Genomic DNA, 8750 nt, shown 5'->3' on the forward strand with positions numbered 1-8750 from the left:
GATGTGAGAGTTGGACTGTGAAGAAGGCTGAGCACCAAAGAATTGATGCTTTTGAACTGTGGTGTTGGAGAAGAGTCTTGAGAGTCCCTTGGACTTCAAGGAGATCCAACCAGTCCATTCTGAAGGAGATCAGCCCTGGGATTTCTTTGGAAGGAATGATGCGAAAGCTGAAACTCCAGTACTTTGTCTACCTCATGCGAAGAGTTTACTCATTGGAAAAGACTCTGATGCTGGGAGGGATTGAGGGCACGAGAAGGGGATGACAGAGGATGAGACGGCTGGATGGCATCACTGACTCGATGGACATGAGTTTGAGTGAACTCCGGGAGTTGGTGATGGACAGGGAGGCCTGGCATGCTGTGATTCATGGGGTTGCAAAGAGTCAGACACGACTGAGCGACTGAACTAAACTGAACTGAGGAAATTTTTTAGTCTTTCATCACAGTTTTAGTCTTTCATCACAGTAGTTAACTGTAGTAGTAGTTAACTGTGATGTAAGACTAAACAATTTCCTGCTGCTGCTGCTGAGTTGCTTCAGTCATGTCTGACTCTGTGCGACCCCAAAGACGACAGGCCATCAGGCTCCACCTTCCCTGGGATTCTCCTGGCAAGAACACTGGAGTGGGTTGCCATTTCCTTCTCCAATCTATGAAAGTGAAAAGTGAAAGTGAAGTCGCTCAGTCTTCAGCTTAGCGACCCCATGGACTGCGGCCTACCAGGCTCCTCTGTCCATGGGATTTTCCAGGCAAGAGTACTGGAGTGGGGTGCCATTGTGTAGCTAATTATTTTTTCCCACTTTTGGGAATCTTCCAAATTGTATGGCAAAACCAATACAATATTGTAAAGTAAAAAAATAATAATAATAAAAAAGGGGAAAAATAAATAAATACTAAAAAAAAAAAAACTTTAGGAATATATATTTCAAAAAGAGAAATTTTGGACTAAAAATTACATTAAACATTTTAGGTAGGGATTCAACATTGTAAAGAGTATACATTTTTGATTTATCTCAAGAATTTATACTCAACCACCTATTTGTGAAACATAAACAGGAAAATAACAATTTTCAGTAAAGTTTAAGCTATCAGTCCAAGTCAAATGAACTCTATTTCCATGATTGATTCTTATTTCCCTTTTGTGAATCTTAACAAAACTACACAATAAAGATAATTAAAGTGGCAATAGAAGTGTTTTGTTTTGTTTTGTTTTGTTTTGCGGTTGACAACCAAGAAAGGCATTTGCAGAATCTTAACCATGAGGAAGTATTTTTCCCTGCATAAAATGTCACATAAGAGCTTAAGTCTTAAAACAGACAGACCTAGAGATCGCTATATTCTAACAGATATTCACCTCTTTAAGAACTTGTATAGCTCTAGTTGCCAATACATAAATTACCTTATTGTTTACAATTTGATTCCTTACTCTGTGAATATTTTAAAGAGTTATTTTAAAGAACATGTTAGTCACTTATAGTGATATCTAAGAAAAAATTACTGAAGCACATTTGAAATATTAAAGTCAACTATAATCTATGGTCCTAAGGGCTCCTCTCAATAATAGACTTTTAAGTCCATGTTATTTCTACCCATGGAATACATGTTATTTCTACACATATTTCTACACAAAGTTATTTATACTTTTCATGGGCTCCCCTGGTGGCTCAGTTGGTAAAGAATTCGCCTGCAATGCGGGAAACCTAGGTTCGAGTCCTGGGTTGGGTAGATCCCCTGGAGAAGGGAATGGCTACTAACTCCAGTATTCTGGCCTGGAGAATTCCATGGACTGCATAGTTCATGGGGTCCCAAAGAGTAGGAAACGGCCAAGTGACTTTCACTTCACTTCATACTTTTCACATTTTATTTTTCCATCAGTATCTGAATTTAACTTACAGCCCTTATAACCACCAGTGTTCATTTAACACAGAAAATCTCATTTATTATTTTTTAATAAGTATCTTATTTTTTGCTAAATGTATTAACCTGCAGATATATTTATTTTATTGTTTTATCTTTAATCCAAGTAATGAGTTTATGCTTTCAAAATCTGTATCATATAAAAGGACAGAACTTTAAGAAAGCTGAGTGAAACAGAAACCAAAAATGCTTTCCTTTATCATCTTCCTTATGATACATGGGAAAATATGTGTACTATTTATAATTTGTAATTCCTTCAACTCATTTATTGTTGTACAAACCATAGGAAGTAGGCTTGTATATCCACTTGATTTTCAAAACCTGGGTTAGGTATGTTTTGTCATTAATATGTTGGTTATTTCCCCAAGAGGCAGCAGTCTTCTATAACTTCTTATGGCTCTTATTGTATTATTTTTGGAAATATCTACATTTCCTTTAACTCTTTAGTTCTACTGTTTTTGTACACTTGAGTATTTTGCCATTTATAAACTGGTTAGATTTATTCACACAGACATTTCTCAAATATTTTAACTGAGAAATCCTGGAAGTTAAAATGGTTGAAAACTGTTGAGTTATCTATTTTACTTAGACCTAATACTTTCCAGTCCATTCTACAGGAGATCAGCCCTGGGTGTTCTTTGGACGGAATGAGTCTAAAGCTGAAACTCCAGTACTCTGGCCACCTCATGCGAAGAGTTGATTCACTGGAAAAGACTCTGATGCTGGGAGGGATTGGGGTCAGGAGGAGAAGGGGACAACAGAGGATGAGATGGCTGGATAGCATCACCGACTTGATGGACGTGTTTGAGTGAACTCAGGGAGTTGGTGATGGACAGGGAGGCCTGGCGTGCTGCGATTCATGGGGTCGCAAAGAATCGGACTCGACTGATCAACTGAACTGAACTGAATACTTGCACATTATTTTTAACAGTTTGATTTTCTATTACAGATACTCTATATCCAGTATTTCTATGATGCACTTGTATAGTCTCTAAGTCGTGTCCAACTCTTTGTGATCCCATGTAGTGGTAGCCCACCCAGCTCCTCAGTCCATGGGATTTACCAGGCAATAATACTGGAGTGGATTGCCATTTCTTTCTCCTGGGGATCTTCCCAACCCAGGGTTCAAACCCACATCTCCTTTTTAGCAAGTGGATTCTTTTACCACTGGGCCATCTGGGAAGCCATTACTTTTTTAATTGTGTTCTCTAAGGTCTGAATTTAAGCATCTGTGGAAAATAATTTTATTAATATTTTCCCACTTTTCTTGGTCCACCTCCATGTATTATATTTCTCCTCTTACTAATCACTGTACCTGCCTGGTGGCTCAATCAGTCCAGTATTCTGGCCTGGAGAATTCCATGGAGTATGGTCCATGGGATCCCAAAGAGTCAGATATTACTGAGTAACTTTCCCTAATCACTACTTCTAATCATTATTACTAGTAATCACTTACTAATCATTACATAATTTAGTACTCCTCTAAAGGAGTACTGAAAACTAAAATCTTTCTAAATTTGTTTTCATGATTCTATTTTTTTCCATCATCAACACCTTTTATTTTATTTTTTAAACTAATTTATTTATTGAAATTGGAGGCTAATTACTTTACAATATTGTGGTAGGTTTTCCCATACACTGACATGTGTGATTCTCTTTTTTAGCTCTGTCCCCTTCAAAATGATCTTATCTTATACTTACTGAACTATCATTTTGCTCATATTTAAAACCCCTACCAGTGACTTTATTGAGTTCTCAAAAAAAAAAAAAACAGAGATCTTATTTTAATATCATGTTTGCTGTCCAGCAGAAAAGCTGAACGCATTTCAAGGTAAAGCATTTCAGTACTTCAGGTAGAAGCTCAGCTGACCTTGTATTGAAGAAACTGTGTTACTTGTTCAAGAACAGATTTTTTTTTTAAAAAAGCACTATTAAACTATCTGGAGATTCAAATTCAGATGCTAACAGTTGTGGGTCTATTAGATATAAAGAAATGTGATATGATACAGACTAAGCAAAATGGCAGAGAAGACAGATAACATAACTTTAATCTTCCTGGGAGTGGGCAGAATAGGAATGGGTAAGTTCTATTCTAGAAGTGCTAGACCCTGAATTGTAGAGCATCTATGCAATATGAGTAGTAAATGACAGACATTTAAAAATATATGAGTTAAACATTTCAGAATAGCTCCATGATAAGTTATTGGTTTAACTTGGATAGTGTTTTTTAAGCAAATTCTTCCTGACTCACACATAACAGAATCAAAACTAAAAAGAACAGTGAGAGAGCCTTAGGTTTTACTTGTATAAGATTGTCCCAATATGTTACATGTTTTTTCATATTCTGTGCTCTTAAAATTTCTAAAAGTTAAATAGTGTTCCAAGATCATTAGATATATTTTCTCAAAGTGAAATAATGATGAAATAAAATGATAACCAATGTTTAAAATGTTATTCCTGAAATCATATACCTGACACATATCTTTTAAGATATAATTCATTAACTGGTTGTACCAAAACATGTAAAATTGTCCTATCACTTATATACTATATGTATTTTTCTCCCTGGCTATATATTTTTCTGGTCTGTAATAAGACAGCATTTTTCAAACATATTTTATTCAAATCAAAAACTTTTATTCAAATTCAAAATCAAAATACTAAAAGGAAATGAAAAAGATATAGTCAAATGCACAAACATTTCTAGAAAAAAATCATGAAAATGATGTGAGCCTGGGAAAACCTTTTTTACTCTATTTAATATTTTCAAACTTTGGTCATGACACACAAATTGATTTGAGTTCCCCAAATTCCACTCACTTTAGGACTAAGAATTCAAAAATCCTTAAAAAAACATTAGTTTATTCTGTCATCTTGGTTTCCCTGGGAGGAGACATAGCTATGTAACTATACATTGACACTTACAATAATCTGAAAATAATATATTGACTAGCATTGTTTTCTTTATTTAACAGTTATTTACACGCACCTTTCAATAAGTTTCAGAAGTATCCCAAGTTACTGAAAGGTGTGTTTTTATATATGGAAACACCAAATATGTTTTATTAATATTTTATTATTTAATATTATTATTTATATTTATTTTATATATTATTATAATATTAATATGTTATATTCATTATGTTTTATTATTAACTTTTAAAATAGGCTAGTAAAATAATACATTTTCATCTGCAATTTAAGTACTTGTAAATGCTGCTGCTACTGCTAAGTTGCGTCAGTCGTGTCCGACTCTGCGCGACCCCATAGACGGCGGCCCACAGGCTCCCCTGTCCCTGGGATTCTCCAGGCAAGAACACTGGAGTGGGTTGCCATTTCCTTCTCCAATGCATGAAAGTGAAAAGTGAAAGTGAAGTCACTCAGTCGTGTCCGACTCCTAGCGACCCCATGGACTGCAGCGCACCAGGCTCCTCCATCCATGGGATTTTCCAGGCAAGAGTACTGAAGTGGGGTGCCATTGCCTGCTACCAATTCTCAAATACAAACTAAGCAACTAGTTTCTATGAAAATTATTTTAAAATAACAATCATTAAAAAAAAATAAACACCTCTAGTTTGACCATCAACACTAAGGGTTAATCTCTGCAACAATTTTCTTTCATTAAATTAAAAGGACTATGTACAAATATATTGGTAGTATTACAAAGGAACATAAAGAAATATTAGCTTAAGTAGGTTATAACTAAGTACAAATAAAGGATAGCAATAACATTTACATTGCATGCTACATTAAATATAATTTAAATAAAAAGTATTGTATTCTTGACTAAATAGAATTCATAGACAAGTAGATGGTTTGAAAACTTAGGTATACTTCTTCCAGCTTATAAAAGAAAAGAAAGTGATTTTTTTTTTTAAATATCTATTGAAGAACATAGGAAAAAGCTGTGTTGTAAGAAAGATTTTTGAAAAAATAAAGCTTGAAAGGTACAAAGATGAATGGAAATAAAAGAGAAAACATGTATCAGAAGCTATAATTGGATACAATGTTATTACTATAGACCCCACTCTTTATTTCATTTATATAAAGTGAAATATAATATTCGTTTGTATAAGAAAGAAACAACCCTGTGTATCGTATTCATGAAGGCCATTTTCACTTGGTTCTGTAAGCTGTAGATGAAAGGATTCAAAAGTGGGGCAACAAAGGTATTGAGCACTGCAATTCCCTTGGAAAAAGACATAGTCTTTCTTGGACTGAAGGTTTTACATATATGAAAATGTAGCTGCCATAGGAAAAAGATATCACAATCATGTGAGCAGAACATGTTGTAAAAGCTTTTTCCCTCTGGTTCAATGAAGGAATTTTTAGACTTGCTCTTGCAATATAGGTATATGATATTATCACCATTACTAATGTGACCACAAGAGTCATTGCAGCAGAAATGAATCCCACTGTCTCAATTATATGTGTGTCTGAGCAGGAGATCTGCATGAGGGCAGTTGTGTCACAGTAGAAATGTTCAACAACATTGGAGACACAAAAATAGTTTTAGATCTAAGAGGAAAGGCACAAAGGTGATAAAGCAGCCAGCAGTCCAACAACAGAAGACAAGCTGAATGCAGATTTTACTGTTTATGATGGTTGTGTAATGCAGGGGCTTACAGATGGCTACATAGTGGTCATAGAACATAGCTGCTAGCAAGTAAAACTCAGAAGCTCCAGGAAGGAAGACAAAGAATACTTGAGAAATACATCTACTATAGGAAATGTTTTTGTCCCCAGTTGCCATCGTAACTCGCAAATTAGGGATGCATGCAGTAGTATAGGAAATTTCTAAGAAGGAAAAATTCCGAAGCAAAAAATACATGGGTATCTTGAGGTGAGGATCCACTAGGATGAATATGATGATGATCATGTTGCCAGTGATGCTCAGCAAGTAGGTGATAAGTAGAAAGATAAATAATATGACTTTCAATCATGGGTCATCAGTCAAACCTGCTAAAATAAACAGTCACTCTTGTATAATTTTCCATTAATATCCTCTACTTTTCCAGTTCTATGTAGGAAAAAAAGAAAATGGTTTTAGTGAAAAAAATAATATTGGTAACTAATGTTCAAAGAAAATTTAGCAAAATTATATTTCAGATAGAGTAACACAATTCACACTTGTGTTTTAAAAATGGTTATGCCAGGAGGAATGGTAGTTTGCATTTCCAGCATATATAACAGATGATTCAGTCTTAATTCACAATTGTAAAATTGTGATGATGATGGAAAATCCTAGATGATGGAAATAAATGTTGATTGATAATACGTGAATAAGTTGAAGGGAACTTAAATAAACATTTTAAGCATACAAAAATGCTTTTTCCTCTGTTGATTTTATTGCAAGGGTTGGGATGAATGCCAGTACCTGTTTAATTGAACGCTTTGCATTATTAAAGCAAAATGATACCTGTCATTACATGTATATCAGCCCTTATGCATTTAACATACATACACACATGCACACATTCGCACACACAGTCCTAGCCACCATCAATGAACAGGACTAACATATCTATACCATTTTACTAATTAATCAAGTCAAATGCCTGATACTCATTTGCTTTACTTGCATGGCTAATGGGATCCAATTTCTGATAAGTCGTATGGTAAATTGGGAATGTACTTATTTGCTGCACTTATTGTCATGTACTTTCTCTATTTCTGTTACCATTCTCAAAATTCTCCTTTTGGAATCCTGAAACAAAATTAGCAGAAATAGTATGAAATTTTCAGTATATGTTATAAGAAACTAATGTTTTCTTCTGTGTTACAAATCTGAGAGTCCATGTAAGAAAAAGTAAAAATAAGAATGCAGGATATAGGATCAGATAGAAATATGCAAATATGTGTTCAGGAAACTGTAGAAGGCTTAAGAAGTAGAAAAAAGAGAAAGGAAAAGCAAAACATTATGCAAAAGTAGAACATTAAGAAGAGTTTTTAGAGATAGAGTTAAACTAAGGAAAAATTTGAAAAAAGCCTGAAAATATGCAAGTTATTTTCAAATTAAAATACATAAATTAGTAAGTGAAAATTATTAGCTTAGTAAAAATTAGGAAATAAAAATTATAAGGAGAAAATTTTGACCATTTGAAATTTTTCTCCATCTGCTCTTATTATTTACACTTACCACTTTATTCTTTTGTCATAGAGATAAAAATAAGAACAAATTTGAGTTCAGCATAGCCTGAGAGATGAGTCACCAGTTGGTACATTTCAAACGCATACTGAATCTTAGACTTACTGACAAAGTTTAGGAGGCATATGTTTCCTTATTATAAGGATATTCAAATATATGAGTAACATGTAATTCCAGAAATATTAACTATAGATATCTATTCTCATCAATGAACATACATGAAGTGGGACAGTCCTATTGTTCAGGTTTGCACAGATAAAAATTTGAAGGTCAGGATCAAGTTGAAAGAGTTATATTTTTCAAAACTCTCCTCTTAAGAGTACATTTTGTACAAATAATTTTATAGCAGATATACTTCATTTTTTTAATAAAAAAGATTAATGACATCTCTAAGGAACTATTACTTCCTTGGTATCTTCAACAGGAAGCATATAAAGTGATTAAGGTTTTGTGAGAAGTACTAGATAAAACAATGCTTACTGCATTGAAAATATCGAGATTATTATTTCCAACTTCTAAAATACACATTATTATTATTAAAGAAGTATACATACATTTATATATATTATACACATATATGTGTGTGTGAAGTCGCTCATTCGTGTCTGACTCTTTGCAATCCCGTGAACTATAACCCGCCAGGCTCCTCTGTCCATGGGATTCTCCAGGCAAGAATACTGGAGTGGGTT

At 34.0% G+C, this 8750-nt stretch overlaps 1 pseudogene; it reads right to left on the reverse strand.

Moving 5' to 3' along the window:
• Nucleotides 1-5949: 5949 nt before the first annotated feature.
• On the reverse strand, nucleotides 5950-6910 carry LOC104985908 (annotated as a pseudogene).
• Nucleotides 6911-8750: the final 1840 nt, after the last annotated feature.

This window comes from Bison bison, unplaced genomic scaffold, assembly GCF_000754665.1.
Source record: "Bison bison bison isolate TAMUID 2011002044 unplaced genomic scaffold, Bison_UMD1.0 scf7180017864062, whole genome shotgun sequence".
Taxonomy (NCBI): Eukaryota; Metazoa; Chordata; class Mammalia; order Artiodactyla; family Bovidae; genus Bison; species Bison bison.